Source organism: Erpetoichthys calabaricus, chromosome 10, assembly GCF_900747795.2.
Source record: "Erpetoichthys calabaricus chromosome 10, fErpCal1.3, whole genome shotgun sequence".
In the NCBI taxonomy this organism is placed as follows: domain Eukaryota; kingdom Metazoa; phylum Chordata; class Cladistia; order Polypteriformes; family Polypteridae; genus Erpetoichthys; species Erpetoichthys calabaricus.
In genome coordinates this window covers 2,180,491-2,198,221 of record NC_041403.2, presented here as the reverse complement: position 1 = coordinate 2,198,221, position 17,731 = coordinate 2,180,491, and the positions used below count along the sequence as shown (strand labels likewise).

General features: G+C 40.1%; 1 protein-coding gene across 1 annotated transcript in view; it reads left to right on the top strand.

Moving 5' to 3' along the window:
* The first annotated feature begins 13,567 nt into the window (after positions 1-13,567).
* Positions 13,568-17,731, top strand: part of LOC114658639 (interferon-induced protein 44-like) — a 636,217-nt gene continuing 632,053 nt past the window's right edge. Inside the window, exon 1 of the mRNA XM_051932770.1 lies at positions 13,568-13,628. The gene's annotated coding sequence lies outside the window, so the exon portion shown is untranslated. The remainder of the gene's footprint in view (positions 13,629-17,731) is intronic.

Below are 17,731 nucleotides of genomic sequence, written 5' to 3'. Positions count from 1 at the left end.
GGTCAACATCTAACACTGCAAAGACAATTACACAGTTTATAACTGACCACAACTTATCAGACCCCTGGAGGTTTTTAAACCCAAACTCAAGAACATATTTGTTCTACTCACCAGTGCATCATAGCTACTCAAGAATTGATTATTTCGTTATAGATAATAATTTCTTGCCTATGATTAAATCTTGCAAATACAACACAATTGTTATCTCCAACCATGCACCTCTGGTCTTGGAGCTAAAATCATTATGCCCCTCACACTCACCTCGCAGATGGCGTCTTAACCCACTTCTATTTGCAGACGAGAACTGCACAGAATTTATATCCGAACAAATCAGTTTCTTCCTAGAGACAAACAAACCCTCAGAGGTTTCTGCAGGAACACTCTGGGAAACTCTAAAGGCCGTCTTAAGAGGACAGATTATTTCATATCTTTCCCACAGAAATAAATTAGAAACCAATCAAGTGTCAGAGCTAAGAAGCGAAATTATTAGAATAGATGAAGAACAAGCCAGGCGCCCAAGTGAGGCTTTTCATAGGAAAAGGCAGGCTCTGCATACAGAACTCAGCCTCTTGACAACTAAAGAAACTGAACAACTTATTTATAAGTCAAGACATCATTACTATGAACACGGAGAGAAAGCTAATAAGCTATTAGCTCAACAAATCCACAAGCAAAAAGTTTGCAATGCAATCCCAGTAATCACCAACAAGAATGGAGATGAAATCATTGATCATAAAAATATAATGCACACATTTAGAGACTACTATAAAACCTTATATTCTATTGAGTTTAAAGAAGACAACAAACAACCTAATGCATTTCTGGATACATTACAGATACCACAAATAGATACTTTTAGTGCTGAGGAACTGGACAAATCTCTGACGCTATCAGAATTACTAGATGCTATAAAGTCACTTCAAGGCGGGAAATCAGCAGGCCCTGATGGTTACCCTATAGAATTTTATAAGACATTCTCCACTAAGCTAGCACTCCCCTCTTATTGGCAACATTTAAAGAAAGCTAGAAACAATCAAATTCTACCTCAAACCTTTCGTCAAGCATTAATCACCGTCTTTCCTAAACAAAATAAGGACTTGTTACAATGTGCATCATACTGACCAATTTGACTTCTGAATAATGATGTTAAGATACTCTCAAAAATTATAGCTAGAAGGATGGAGAAAGTGCTGCCTTATATTACAGGATCAAACTGGATTTATTAAAGGCCGACACTTATCTTCCAATCTTCGACGCCTGTTTAATGTAATATATTCACCAGCAAAGTCAAACACCCCAGAGATATTATTATCATTGGATGCAGAAAAAGCATTTGATATGATTGAATGGCACTACGCAAGTAGTACATCTATGCAAGTCAAGCTCCATATGTGCAAAGCGTAGAATTATTCAACTCAAAATTATATATCAAGCTCATCTGTCTCGAGGATGACCCTAGCAAGGACCTTACCTGGCACAGAGAGTAGTGTTATCATCTGTAGTTGATGTAATCCAGGTGATCACCCTTCTCTTTCCAGATAGGGACATTTTTGGGGGGCTTTTATTGATTTTATTAAAATCAAATAATATTACATACAAAAAAATCAAGTTTTACAAAAATTGGTTTGAAACAGATCAACCCCCATCCTGGGGAAATAGAGCTAGGCCAACAGAGTAAAACTTTAAGCTAGTAAAAGAAGTAAATAGATAAATTAATAAATGAATACAGTAATCCCTCGCTACTTCACGGTTCACTTTTTGCGGATTCACAACTTCGCGGGTTTTTAAATATAGTAGTAGTATTTCCTAGGGGGTATTTTTCGTACGTCGCTTAAACGATCCGAAATCAGGTGCCTCATCTTGAATGAGTTAATGCCAGTGAAACTCATCCAGATAAGTCGGTTTTTCAAACGCAGCAGTGTATTAGATTAGTGTAGCTGGATCTAATCATACTAGATGAATGCGTGCGCCCGCGCTGAGTGAAAAGCCCATATATATTGAGTCTAGAAAACATGATCAGCAAGTCTTTGATAGGCTGCATCAAAATGACGAAAGAACAAGTGCATTTTTTTTTCACACACGCGGCGCAAGACCTTTTATTCGAAGGACATGAAGAATTTCAAGATTTAATATACACAAGGGGTAACACTGCAAAAGCAGCCCACACCAGAAAAGACGGCTGGCAAAAAGTGGCCAAAAAAATTAAACGCTAAGTAGTGTACATTGTACTTACTGAATGCAGCGTTTCATTTCCTATGTGTCAGATTAATTATTATTTAATATGTCATAATTCCAGATCAAACGTGAGCACAAGGAGAACATGGGAACAGGTTAAAGTGAAGTACAAGAATATACTTCAAACTGGTAAATATTGGTATATAACTATTTAAAGAATTGTTGAAATAAAGAATCGTATATAATATAAAAATCATTAATTTTAAAGCTAATAAGGAGGCAGACAAGCAAAAAACAGGTGGAGGTCCACGCGGTCCTGACCTAACCCCTGCAGAAGAGTTGGCTCTCCAGCAAAATGCCCATCGCCCTGTTTCTGAGGGCATTCCAGGGGGAAGCTCCTCCTCAGAACCAGTGGCAGGATGCAGTGGTCACTTCATTTCAGGTAAAGGATGGTCATTGCATATATTTGTCCTCCATGTGTGCCATAGGTATGTTCCATATAGCCCTCTTTTTTGTTGGGTCAATTGCAGGGAATGTCATATCCCTTGAACCTGTGTCTGACCAACGAGATATTAACGAAGGTCAAATATTTGATGAAGACACTGTATCTGATTATTCATCAGGAGGAGAGGTACATTTTCCAAATAATGTTTGATCAAACTCCACTCTGATCAGTTCCATGTGCCCCAATCACATTTGGAAATCCTGGTAATGAGAATGTTAGGCTGATTGTGAGATTCTTTATGGTACTGTGGGTGTTTTAGCCTGTGTGTTACCTACCTGCAATGGCATGAAACGCCTCTTTTATTGTCTGCACACGCAGGTGTCCAGGAAACACAATGAAAACCTGAAGGAAATGTTTCAGAGCCAAACAGACTTTACGAATTGCCTGGCAAACTGCACTTTTCGATAGATGTTCCGCATCGCCTACAGTATATAAAAAAGTGCCGCTTGCAAGAAACCTCAAGGCAATGCGTACTGTCTGTGTGGTTGTGAGAGCCCGACTTCGCCGAGTTTGACTTCGAATATACGGAGCTAATAAATCTTTGAGGTACAATATTCCCCCTCAGCTAAAGCGGTATCTTTCGTACAGAATTTCCTCCGGGGGCAATAAAGGATCTTGCCGATCGCGCAAAACCCTCTTTATATGAAATTCTCTTCGTATAATTTGCGCACCAATATCAATTGGTCGCTCATTCATGAACGGCGAAGCCCTGACTGGATGACTTCCACGCACCGTCACTGATCACGTGTGTAAACTAATCCTTGTTTACGTAGAACAAACCTGCTCCGAGCAGGTTTGCGGATTTGGATGTGTTGCTATGACAACACTTCCAGCAAGAGTTTCAAAAAACCGACAGATCCGGGATCAGGCCAAATCGTCAGCAATTACATCTGGCTAAGCAAGTAATCCACGTACGAAAAATCCCCCCCTAGTCTAAGAACAACAAAACAAGTTCGGTGACTAAGTGCGTTGTAACACGGGCTGTGATTGTTACATGGGAGGGAGATGACAAATCACAGCTTCCCGCTTTCTAATCGGGCCTGTGATTGGTGGTTTGACTGATGCCTAGATCCCACAGTATCTATGTGGTGTTATGGGTCCACAGCTCTTCCAGCAAAGGCCGTTTTGTTTTAAATAAATAATTGCCGCGCTCGCGGCTTAGCGAGGGGGCGTGGTACCTGTAGCGAGCCGCAGGGTGATCTGCGGTGTGGGCGTTTCTCACCTAAGTGCACAGGTGGGAAACTGCCCACATCCATGATTGTTCCTGTGGCTAATGGGCTGCAGCTGCCATGTCCTCCCCGCATATATAGAGAAGCACGAGCAGGTTAAGGGGAGAGGAGAAGTAAAAGAAGTAAAGAAAAGGAAAGACGAAACGGAGGTTGTAGGAGGAGGCAGGAAGCAGTGTAGAGAGAGAGAGAGAGAGAAAGTTGGTGTGAGAGTGCGAGCGAGTGCAGGCTCGTGTGCAGCTGTACAGGTAGCTTGGGTGTATGGCCGACACCTGAGGAGTAGCAGCAGTGGTCGCTCTCGCAGAATATTCTGAAGGGCAAGAGTGACCGGAAGGTGGATGACCGGTGAGGCGAGCCAAACAGCTGTAGCAGGACAGTGTAGAGAAGGTCAGCTGCATTAAGAGCGTCTCGCCTGTTGCAGAGCCCGCATGGGAGAAGCAGGTCAGACGCTGATGTTAACAGAGAAGAAGCACCGGGGATTGTCATCTGTTTCTAAAGACTGCTTCCTGTTGACGTTTTAACCTCGTGTTAAAGGATTGTTATTCTTGTGTATTTTAAACCTCCACTTCACAACTGTTTTAAGGATTATTTATTTAAAGATTTATTGAACGCTCTACTGCACTTTGGACACCTGTTTTGACTCTTTTAATAAAAGCGGTTTACTTTACACTGTGCTGTGTGTGAAAAAGAAGCAGCGGCAGCAACTGCTGATCACAATGTTTTTACTGCGCAGCATATTCATCACCACGTCATATGTAGCTACGTGTACTTCGCTATACAGTAAGTGTAAACTTATCTACCGATTTCATATTGCTTAGCAGTTGTCACTGTTATTAATAGAGTAAAGGGTGGGTTGTAAACAATACAGAGAGGATTTAAAAACGTCCAAATACACGTTAAATAATCAAATAAATATGGTGTCCCTATTTCGCGGAAATTCAGTTATCGCGGTCGGCCTTGGAATCTATCTCCCGCGATAAGTGAGGGATTACTGTAAAGATAAATGGAGTAAAAAAAAGGGTGAGAGAATCTGCTTCCTCAATTTAAAAGCTTATTCTAAAATGTTATTGATCAGATCCTGCCAGGTTTTGAAAAAGTTTTGAACACATCCTCTAAGTGCGAATTTGATTTTTTCCAATTTCAAATAGTATATGACGTCAGTTACCCACTGACATAGAAGAGGAAAGTTGGACTCTTCCAATTGAGCAAGATAAGTCTACATTCCAATAGTGAAGTAAAGGCAAATACAGTTTGTTTGTCCTTCTCCACTTTAAGCCCCTCTGTGAGCCCACCAAACACAGCTGTTAGTGGATTACAAGGGATTGGGACCCCAAGGCTGTCTGATAGACATTTAAAGATTTTGGTCCAGAATGATGTTAATTTGGTGCAGGCCCAAAACGTACAGCCCAGTGTGACTGGAACTTGATTGGAGCGTTCACAGGTTGGATCTTGCCCTGGAAACATTTTTGATAATTTTAAGTGAGACAGATGTGCTCGATATATAATTTTGAGTTGAATAATTGTATGCTTTGCACATACAGAGCTCGAGTGAATTCTGTGCATTGCTATCTTCCACTCCTTTTCTGAGATGTTGAGTGAGAGATCCTTTTCCCACTGTCCTCTTGGATCTTTGAAAGGGATGGACTATAAAATGGTTTTATATATTAGTCCTCAAGACTGATTAATATTTTTTCTGCCATAGAGGTAGGTGGGAGGTGAGGAAAATTGGGCAGGTTCTGTTTAAAAAAGCTTTTAATTTGAAGGTAGTGAAAGAAATGTGTTGCTGGAAAGTTACATTTGGAGTATAATTGTTCATAGGATGCAAAGATGTTGTCTATGTACAGATATCTATGTGATTTAATCCCAAATGCTTTCCAAACATTAAAAACTGCATACGTTTGTAAGGGTGGAAGAAAGGTGTTCTTGTGCAGAGGTGCCACAGATAAAAGCTTCTCTGTCTTAACATACAGTACTTCCAACATTGGTTCCATATTATTAGTGAGTGAAGCACAATTGGGTTGTGCTCAGCTGGCTCACCACCTGTGCCATCTCAGTGAGTCTGGGGGGTTCACAGCTAATTGGAGGATCAGCCTCAAGAATCGTGGAACCAGAGATATCCAACGTCCTAGCTGGAGGATCAGCTTTGAACAACTGCTCAAAGTGGGCAGCCCAACGGGTCACAACTGCAGCATCATCCGTAAGGACCTTTTCATCAGCTGCCCTGACTGTGAGTCTTTGAGAAACAGATTCAGATGTGCATAATGCTTCGATTCCTCTGTAAGCAGAACGTGGGTCGCTAGACCACAGATGGTGTGTCAGTTGCTAACAAATTCCTCTAACAAACGCCTTCTTATCTGCCTTCAGAGACCTTGCAGCCATCTTTCTCAGTTCCCGGTACAAACCAGAGTTGCCATCAAGCCTTGTGCTGTAACTCCTCTCGAGGATATCCAGAGTACCCTGCAAGATGAAACACGTCCTTCTAGGAACACCGTCAGAAAGAGCCTGATCTTGGAGCCTGGCCAAGTCCAGCCTCATTTTCCTAGTAGGTGGTAGCCTACTCAACCTAAGCTGGATCTTCAGAGTACCAACAACAAGTCTGTGGTCAGAATTCACAAACTGGGCACTTCTGTAGACCCTGCAGTTTTGTAAGAGCCTCCAACCTCCTTTTCAACAGTTGAAAAGAGTGACATCAGACACCACCAGAAGGAACCGATCAGCCACAGCAACAGCTACTCCCTAAGTATGACAACGATCAGAGCAACCAGACCAATAAAAGGTGTACCCATCTACAGAGATCTGGCCAGTCACAGGTCTGCACATCTCAAAGAGTGTCGTCACTGAAATGTGGAGTTTACCCAGTTCCTCCGACAGCAGTGGAAGATGATCATCATGTTGGAGATACAAGACGTTTCACACTCCTACCCAGATGGGACACCTGAAATTGGGACCGGAGTGCTGCCTTCAGCGAGCGACGCCTCAGCACCCCACCAGTTCTGATCCCCAACATGCCTGACCCCACTGGCTCTCTGATGGTTTTGACTCTTCTGGGGCTGGGGCTCCCGAGGGCTTTCCCCCATCCACTTCATAATGCGAGCAGCCTTCCTACATGTGGCTGCAGCAGAGCAACTCCTGAGGAGAGCAGAAAGGAGTCCTTTCTGTCGTCTCAGAGCTTTGTGAAGTTTTTTTTATGGTGGCTGGAGTGCCAATCCTTTCAGCAACCCCCATGATTTCCCAGCAATATGTATGATAGCTCCAACTGCAGTTTAACATCATTTAAAAATAATTTAAAAATTTTAAAAATAAACAAATTTGATTACTGCTTTTGGATTTGCCATCTTCTGGTTTTGCATTCTGTTTCTACAATTTGCTTTTTTGCATACACCCGACTGTCTATATTTTTGGATTGTCATTTTGGGGTTATTGACTTGTTTATGTGTATCTATTTTTTCTTATATTTCTTTTTTAATATCGGTTTCGTCAAATACTTAGAAAAAAAGGTTCTTTGAAAATTGCAGCCCTATTGAAAGTGGTTAACACTCTTCATCCCCACTAACCATGATGAAGAAATAAAAACAAAGCAATAGGCACTGATGGGATCAAAGAATTAAGGCAAGGGTTAAAGGTAAGGTTTTTAAGGCAGTAATAAGACCAGTAATACTCTATGGAGCAGAATGATGTAGTAGGAATGAAAATGTTGAGATGGATACATGGAGCCACAAAAGAGAACAGAATAAGAAATGAGAAATCAAAGGTACAACAAAAGTGGTAGAGAAATCTAAGAAAGTACCAGAAAGAAGGTTGAATTGGTATGGACGTGTGATGAGGAGGGACAATGAATATGTAGGCAAAAGAGTGATGGACTTGGGGAAGGCAAAGTGAGTGAGGCCAAAGTGAAGGTGGATGAAGAAAGTAAAGAAAGGTCTGAAGGAAAATGTCTGAGTGGAGAGGGGTTGCAGTCTGAGCTGTTTGGAGAAGGTTGACCAGGCACATGGACCCCACATAGAAGTGGGATAAGATAAAAATCAAGAAAATATTCACTGATGATATGGTGAATTTGACAACTTTTAATTTTGGCTTATACGTTTAAACGAAACCTGCTGAATGAAGCCCATGGAGCAGCACAGTGTAACAGCGTGGTGCTTGACATTCATCTGTGTCTTCGTCAAGGGCAATGAAGGCATTGTACTAAACCCTGCAGCTAGATGTCTTCTGTTGTCTTTAGGTGAGATTTAACATTAAACAGGAAATCCAACTGTTTTATAATCCCACAACAAAGTCAAGTCAAGTACAGAAATCCCATACAACCTTAGTTAACACTTAACTACTGTATAATGACTGCACTAGGTAGGCTTAGAGGTGAATGTTTGAATTGGGGAGATAGAATTATTAACAAAATAAGGAAAAGGTCAAAGCCAGGAAGACAGAGATTTAAAAGAACCTTCTCAGAACCTGAGATTAGAATTTTAAATCAATGGATGCCTTGAGATCCTCAAAGCCCAAAGAAGATCGAGGAATCACAGCCAATTCAATAGAAAAAAGCTGTAGTCAGAGCAGAAAGTAAATCACAACCAGAACTCTTAACAAAAAAATTCGCTCCTACTAAGGCTTAATTTTTTCTTTTATGTTGCCAACATTTATGTCTTTACAGAAATAACATCAGGTGCCATACACTCTTGGTCATTATTCCTGGCAACACTGCATTAGAAAAATAACAAAATGGTGGCCCCCATAATGTAAACAAAATGGCACCATGGGAAAACATATTTCATATTTAACATCTTCAAGAATGTCCTAAAAATATGTTGGCCAGAGAAAGATAAAACCCTCAAAACAATATCTCCATTAGTTTTAAAGACAAGAGAAAAGGCTTGAAACATTTTGAAGATCCTTTTGACCTTTTGTGATCTTTTTTCTGGTTTCGTTTAATACTAAAACCCTCACACATTTTCACGTACTATACCTACCTACGATAAGTCACGTGGCTTTATTCTCCTTTTGAAACCACAAATTGGTTATCAGCTCAGCATTCTGTAAACCCCCCAAAACCAAAGCTAACTTAACAAGTTTGAGTATTTGTAAAAATAAATAATTTCAAAGCACACAGTAAGTGGAAGAATTTGTCCTTAGTGCTTATTGTATCTAATAAAGACAGTATATGCTTCTGTTCAATGTTTTTATTATGTTCCATCAGTTTTAAATACTGAAATTGTCAAAATGGACGTTGCTGTCAATTGGCCATAGTTTAATAGTAATTAATAGACAGATAGTGCTGAGCTCAATTTATATTCATCAGTTTCACACCTTTTTGTTTTCCTGTCTATTTAAACAATTCTGTGTCTTTTTGTGTACTCCTTGTGTAATTAGTTCTGTGTGTTAGAATGTACTGACATATTTTCTACATAAAATGTTTCTCAGCTGTGCACAGTCAGGGTTTGCCTTGGACTAGAATACATTTTTTTACATCACTAGTTCAAGAAAATGACTATTTTGTAATCGACAGGCTAGATTCTGTTTAAAACTCTTGTGACACAATAAGAAATAATTAATCATTTATCTTATTAACAAAATTGATAATATTAGTGAAGTTATAATGGTATTGTCTGTTTCCTATACACCTCTGTTTATTATTTCACATTTTCAAATGTGTGTTGTCAGCAAAAAAATTTCTGTATCCTTAATTATGTGAAAAGGGTAAGGGAGGTGACCCTTAATATCTTTATAAGCTATGAACTAATTACAGGGTAAATTCAGAAATTCAATAAGAATAATGCGTTCATTGACCTCATAATATTGTGGCCTACATTTCTTTCACAGCATCTTGCTTGGATACAGTTTCATATATGTTAACATACATTTTCAATTAAAAAAAAATAGATTCCAGAGTTGCACTGTTAGCACAAAACCACTTCAGTATTTACTCATAAACACACTTTAATCACCTGGGGCCTCATGCATAACGCTGTGTGTAGAATTCACACTAAAACATGGCGTACGGACAAAAACGGAAATGTGCATACGCACAAAAAAATCCAGATGCATAAATCTGTGTGTACGCCATCTTCCGTGTTCTTCGCTCCACAAATCCTAGTCAGCATGAAAAGTAACACACGTTCACATGCCTGCTGTCCCACCCTGTCTCCTCCCAGAATTATGCCTCTTTGAATATGCAAATCAATATAAATAGCCCTTAAGCTCAGCATTCTGTGAAAAGATAATGGCAAAAGCATGGGGGGAAAATAGAAGAATTTCAGTGAATACCAAGTGGAGGCAAAGAAAAACCTACTATTTGTTGGTTTAAACAGTGGTATAAACAACAAAAGGAAGTTGATCGAGTGACATAGAGTGTCAGAGAAACTCGAAAATTCAAGTACACAAAGTTGCACAGTGTCTGAAATAAAAAAGATACCAAAGTCGCTGTGAAAAGGCGAGTCGTAGTCCACTGTCTGAGTGTCATATGCAAGCTTATTAGGGTACAGAGAAAAAAAAAAAGCTCAAAATGTCAACTTTAATCTCAAAATTTCCACTTTAATCACGTAGTTTATTTTGTCATTAAAGTAGAACATCATAAACTTCATCTTCAAATCGTTTAATTTACTAGTTTCTCAAATCCCATCGTAACTAAAGTAGCATGTTAAATGCTTTATATTGAATGTGTTCTTCTACGTGCTCTATGTGTGTGAATCACTATGTGCTTCTTAAATGGGCTTTCTCTTCCTCCGACTGGACACAGAATCCATTACATTCATGTAATGAATTATTCTCTTAATAATTTAAATACTGAGATGTATCCGTGATATCATTTTCATGACGATAGGAGTTAAAGCATGTTATTAAACATGGGAACATGGTGGCGCACTGATAGTAACGAGCTAGTACCCCATCCAGAGATTGCTTCCTGCACCGTGCACGACCTTCGATGAAATAATTTACTGCAGCAGTCCTGTCTCTTTCAAACGTACTAACCTCCAATTCCTGTCCTTCCTTTTCTTTCTCCAAGGACCCAATCACCACACAATCAGCTCTGTAATAGACGTTAAGCCATCTGTAAGCTTACAATGCCAATTCTTCAAAACTTTTAAGGAACATTGAAATATCTTCGTAGTACGTGTTTAATTATTCTATCCATCTGTTCATCCAGGGTCATACCAGTCCTAACAAGAATACAGCGCGAGGCAGGAACAATCCGTGAACGGAGTGCCAGATCCTTGGTAGCGCTGCGCCACTGTGTCCTCACATGTTTAATTATTAACAATATAGTATATTTATCTGTATCATGTAATAAACATTTTGCTACATTTCATCTTAAAAATGATATTGTCATCATATGTAAATATGCGCTTTATAAAGTGGCTCAGGTTGTGCAATATTATAACTGTATCGTAAGTTTACAGTGAGGTGATTGTACTTATAAGTACAAACAGTTCTACAAGGAGCACTTGATGGACTGATTGAGTGCGTTTATAGTTCTTGGGATGAAACTGTTTCTGAACCGAGAGGTCCGTACAGGAAAGGCTCTGAAGAGTTTATCGTGTGAGAGCTGTTCAATAGACAGCATGGCTGAAACAGCATGTGCTTGATGCTGCATACAAATAATTCTCTTTCCGATCAGCTGCTGTAGAACTGTGATTCCACACTCAGATACAGTGGGATAAATACTTGAGAGTAACAACGCTAAAGCAGCTATGGCATTTAGAATAGTTTGGCCATTCTGTGGACCATTATATTGTTACGGGTTAATTACAATCAGATGCCTTAAACTAATAAACAATACAGTCATCCCTCACCTATCGCGGGGGTTACGTTCCAGAGCCCCCCTGTGATAGGTGAAAATCCGCGAAGTAGCGACCTATATTTATTTTATTATTTATACATATTTTAAGGCTTTATACACCCTTCCCACACTCTTATAAACCTTTCTCACTCTCTTGTTAACCTTTCCCACACTCTTATAAACACTTCCTATGCTCTTAAACACTTTCTGCATTCTTAAACACCGCAGACCAACACTGCACGCAGCGATCAGACGTTGATGTGTCTGCACTCGCTTTGTGAAGGGGGGCAGCTGAACTCACGCTGAGCAGAAATGGACTTTGTGCTGCTTCTGCCAAAATGCCTGCTTGTAGCTCTGCGCGTTCGGAAGGAGGAGGAGGAGTGGGGGTGTGGGCGGGCTGAACGGACGTTCACTCAAACCCCCCTCCCCCGGAGGCGCAGTATGCTCCTGCCACTTCACATTGTCAAGGGGGAGGGGAGATGAATGAACGCTAAGGAGAAGTGGACTTTGTGCTGGCTTTGTGCTGCTTGTCGCTCTGCGTGTCAATAATTTAAAAGCCTGTACATCACCAATTTTCCTGTCTCACTGTCTTGTCTTGCCTGAAGTTAAAATGTTTTATAATAGTGAGATGTTACTCATATCCTTAGCCTGACATCCACATATCAAATGTGTTAACAAAGTTTGTTTTATAAGTTTACATGTGTTTAAAGCATGTGGGATGGGTATTTTAAGGCTTAAACTATAAAAATGTTTATTTATATGGTCTTTCTATATCGCAGATTTTCTCCTGTTGCTGATGGGTCTGGAACATAACTTCCGCGATAGGCGGGCAATCACTTGTATTTAAAAACCCGTGAAGTCGTGAATCCGCGAAAAGTGAACCGCGAAGTAGCGAGGGATTACTGTATGTGGTTAATTTCAGTGTATTTCATAAAGCCATGTCAGGGATGTGGATGTAAAAAAGAAAGGGAAACCACATTGGAACAAAAGCACTGCTTTGATGCTGGGTGCCGCCATTTTGCAAAACCGAGCAGACAACTTGTGTATGGCAAGGATTGAACTAGCATGAAAATGTGTGTGGCTTTACACCAAGTTCAGTTTTTATACATCACAATGTGAGCGTTGAAACAGGTGTACGCAACATTTTTGTGCGTATGCACCGTTTTTACATGAGACCCAGATGACATGAAATAATGAAGTAGAAAATAATTTTTTGGAAGTAATAGTTTAAAATAAATAACAAATTTCACATATTTCTGTGGTTCATTTATATAAACATTTGAAAATAACAAGTGGTGTGTCAACTTATTTTAAGACAGTCCGTATCAGCAGCCTTGTGCGTCTTCCCACCTGGCACTGCATTGTTCTTCTTTCAACAATGGAGACCTGAAGGGGTGCTGTGATATGAGCAGTTTTCTCAATGAACATTGCAGCTGTCGTGACCAAAGTCATCATCCTTGCATTTTGTAAACTGAGCTTCTCCCTCATTCACTTATTCCCATCCTCCATCTCAAGCCATTTTAGCTGTTCAACTCAGTTGGTTATTTTAACCACAAGTGTTCCTGATGCTGCAATTCATTTTAAAGAAACACACAGACATCACCTCTTACCTGATTGAGACACCTGGGATGATTAAAGGAGTGTGGAGATCACAACAAGCCTGTGTGTGTTATACAAAAGCCACCCTGCTCCCACCATGAGGGCATGTGCCCATCTGATCATAAGCCTGCTAACTCTGACTTTGAAGGTGGTCACCTTTCCAAAAAATGATAGTGATTTGAGATGACTGACATGTGGCTGTCCTGTGAAGTTGTGACTATTCATGAAGATCAAATTACATCTAAACCTTTATTTAATTCACAGCTGAGGTGTACAGAGCTCCTTCACCTCCACCACCACCACCGCCACCTTTGCTTGAAAAGCCATGGAGGGAGCAGGAATTCAGCACAAGGTGAGTATCTGCTTTCACCGTTTGTCCCATTGTTATTCTTTTTATCCAGCTTTCCATGATCTGTCTGTCTCTAATACAGCGCCTTTCATTGTCTGTCTATCTAATAACTTGACATGGTTTTCTCTTTGATATTTAGAGATGCTTACTGCTGCCACCAGGATTTTTAACTCACACTGGTATCTTTATTTTCGAGTTCTTTGCCTAATATTATTCACATGCTTCTCAAGAATTTGAAGTTCTTTTTGATTTCTTTTTATTAATCAGAAGGCAATTAACCAACAGTAAGAAATAATGAAGGAGACAATGGAATGTCAACTAAAGTAGGGACATATTCATGTTGTTGTGTGTGCCTTTAATAAAAGAAATTAATGTCAAAAAAGAAAGAGACTTTTTTACACTGGCCAAAACATTTTCTTGTTTTTTGCCATAAAAGTAAAATATTAGCTAAAATTAGTTCTGAGGCACAGATTGACTACAGATATAAGGAGCTCAATGTCTAATTTAAAAGGCAGTTTTCATAAATCCTAATGAGAAATTAGCTGAGCCTAAAGCCTGCAGCCTCTGTCCACTTCTGCAGTAGAGGGCTGGTCAGCCTGAGTATGAAATACCTTTTGTTTCAAAATGAAATAAATAAAATAGCAATTATTAGGTAAATTTTCATATGAAAAATTCTGTTATACTTTTTTTTCTTGAGCTTCTAGAAAGTTTTATTTCACCTTGGGGACAACTAAGGTATGTGTATCTATCTATTTATCTAGTGTATAAGACACTGTCCCTGGATGATAACAGTGTAATTAAGTTATTAGGTTTTTAATGGGTTGTTTATTATGAGACATATATAAACAAAAGACCTGTGTGTGTGTGTGTGTGTGTGTGTGTGTGGAGCAGTCCGCTCTGCTCACACTGAACCACAGCCACGGGAGTTGGTATGTATTCTATGGAAGATGTAGAAGCTTATACAAGTGTGAGTTGCACTTGGTGAGATGGTGCATGCATGCACTTGTACATTTTTTGGCGCTTGCATGCACTTCACTTCTCATTCAACCCAAGCAGACAAACTCAGCTTTGCGGTACATGCACATTGTACGTTCACACAACGAGCTACCATAAGTTTGCCTGAGACCGGTTCCAGCCTGTCACACTCAATTTGTGCCACAGCTGCACTCGACTACATATCATTCTTAGACAAGACATAACCTGCCCTGACCCACTTAGCTGACACCTCTGCAAGTTCACCAATATAGTAAAACTGCTAGGGAGTCTTTGAGTTGTTTTTTGTTCTGACGACCACACACAGCTAGTCACAAGTAGACTGCAAGGCTTCCCATGTACATATACATAGTACAGCGACGGCAAAAGTGCAACATGCATTCTTTCTCCGATGTAGAACCCTCATCCTCATTTGAGTTCACCTCTGTTATAGGACGTCTTTATGAGAAAACATCAGTGTCAGATCGGGGGAAGTGTGAACACGACTGAGAGAATACTGTAAAACTGAATAAAAAAAAAAAAAACAAAGCTAACCTTTACAAGTATCATAAATTTACTCCGGCTGTTACAGACTGAAATCAAATGTATGTTTTTATTCTAAAATAGTTAGAATAAGAGCAGCTCTCTTCTCAAAATAGACTTGTCCAGTGTCGAACCTGTGAAGTTTTGATTGCCAGTCAACAGTTGTACCGTTGCGCCACCAAAGCGGTTGTATCAAAGGGATGTCAATGTCGCACCCTAATGCAGGTTCTTTTTCTGCAGTTATATTCTTGAATAAAAGCGCACTTGTTCTTTTATATTTGTACCTTTTGTGAAAGTGTTTATTTGATATTTGGACTTCAGCCTTCACACATTATACACTTCATGTCTACATTTTGTCCATTATTACTAAAACATGACAAACATTTCTATTTTATCGATGTGTTACATAGTTTGTTATAGACACTGAACACACATGACATGCATGTGTTCCAAATAACGATATAGTATTTATAAAAGGTGTCATTTTGCTTGACTTCTCACTGTATACAACTCTAAACAACTGACACGCAGGTAAACAGACTTGAGCTGAGAAAACTGTGCGGCAGTAAGGGGATGTGATAGTAGGCTGCTTACTGCTTATCGACACATTTACAAGACAAAAGACGTTGATGGAGAGGTGCGAAAGGATTTAAGGTGGGATGGATTTACAAGTTTTTTCGTAGGGTTTGGTAATTCTAGTGTTAATAAATGGGCAGCTTTCTGAGTACAGTTACAGTATGTTAAATTATCTCTACATATTTTGCCTGCAAAACTGACTTGCAACTCTTACTGCCTTGATACTTTTATCAGTTTGAATGTAGGAAAAGTAGCACTGAGGATCTTTGGTAGGCTACTGTCATCAATCAGAGAAAAGCAATAGAGAGGAAATGATTAACCAATAGGAAAAGGTTCTTGACTGATAAATGAGGAATCCATCCTGAAATGAGGCAGTTTGAAGTAAGTAGCACTGGAATGAAAGTGGCCATTCGGAAAGAGAAGTCTCAGAATGATTGGCAGTTGTATCAAAGGTACATCTTCATATAAGATGTGACTTTTCTCACCCCTCAGCAGTGCCTCATTTCTTTTTCTTTTGTCAGTCACCACTTTTGTCTGTCAACTTGTCACGTCATACTGACTTGTACTCTTTGTGTGAGTTTGAACAGTCTGGGTGTTTGACAGTACACTGTAAGTGCTAAAGGAATAGCTAAATGGCACTGAATCTTTAATTTTGTAAATAGCTGACTGGATGAAAAAACAATGGGAGTGCAACATGGTGGACTCTTGCCCTTGAATGCTCATGTGACAAACTTGCCACAAACTTGCCACCACATGCTGGGAGTAATGGGAACTGTACAGTTCAACATGAGTGTGTATCTTTGAAATTAAAGCATTTTATCCTAAAGTGAGAATCCCTCAAGTTTTCCTCTGAACTCCAAACCACTCTCTCTGTTTTTTATTACTTTGTCATGTACAGGATAAGGAATGAACTTCTAGAAGAAATCCGAAACTATGAGAGTTTGACAGAGTCAGTGGAGGAGCCCAGAATCCTCCTGGTTGGGCAGATTACAGCTGGGAAAAGCAGCTTCTTCAATTCAGTGAACAGCGTCTTCAGAGGTTATGTGATGCTGCAGGCTGCATCTGGGTTGGCAGACACCAGTATAAGCAAAAAGGTGAAGGTCAAAAAGAAGAGTTGAGCTGTGAAGACCCCACCACCATTTTGGTCCTCTCCTGCTGGCCATGCAGTCACCTCACTTATTTATTGCTGCAAATCACTTCTCATCTCAGCCCAGATCAGGACTCAGCATGGCCTTCAAGCCATTTAGGGTATGGATGTTAAGGGACATGGAACTTACAAGAGACTACAAGCTTTGCTTGTTTATGCTTTACTGAGAAAGATGAGTACATCTAAAGAAGCAGGTCCCATCAGCCTACTGCTCTGTCAATATTCCTATCAAGAAAGCAGAGTTCAAACTTCAGTGGTAACTGTTATTTGTGACGTGGCAGCTCTTCTGTTCCATGAAAAGCACTCGTCTATGAACTTCCTACTGCTCATTTTTCATTTCATATCATTGTCCACAACTTATATGACATTGGGCCACATGAGCAACAGTCTTAGCAGTATGGCCCAGATGTCCCTTTCCTCAGCCACACTTGCCAACTCATATTGTGGCATCCCACTGTGTTTCCAGGCCATCTGGGAGGTATAATTTGCCCGGCAGATCCTGGGTTTATCCAGGGTTTCCTCCTTGCTGACTGTGCCTATAAAACAGGTAGGCATCTATTTCAGATGCCCAAATCACCTCAGTTGACTCCTCTTGATGTGGAGGGTCAGTGGTTCTACTCTGAGCCTCTCCTGGAAGCTGGTGCTTCTTACCGTCTCTAAGGGAGAGTCCAGCTACCCTATGGAGAAAGCTCATTTTGGCTGCCTGAACCCTCATTCTTGTTCTTTCAGTCATTACCCAAAGCTCATGACTATAGGTGATGGTAGGGACGTAGATCCACTGGTAAATAGAGACCTTGGCCTTCGGGCTCAGCTTCTTCTTCCACAATACAGATTGTATAGTGCATAACCACATTTGCAACTCCAGTTC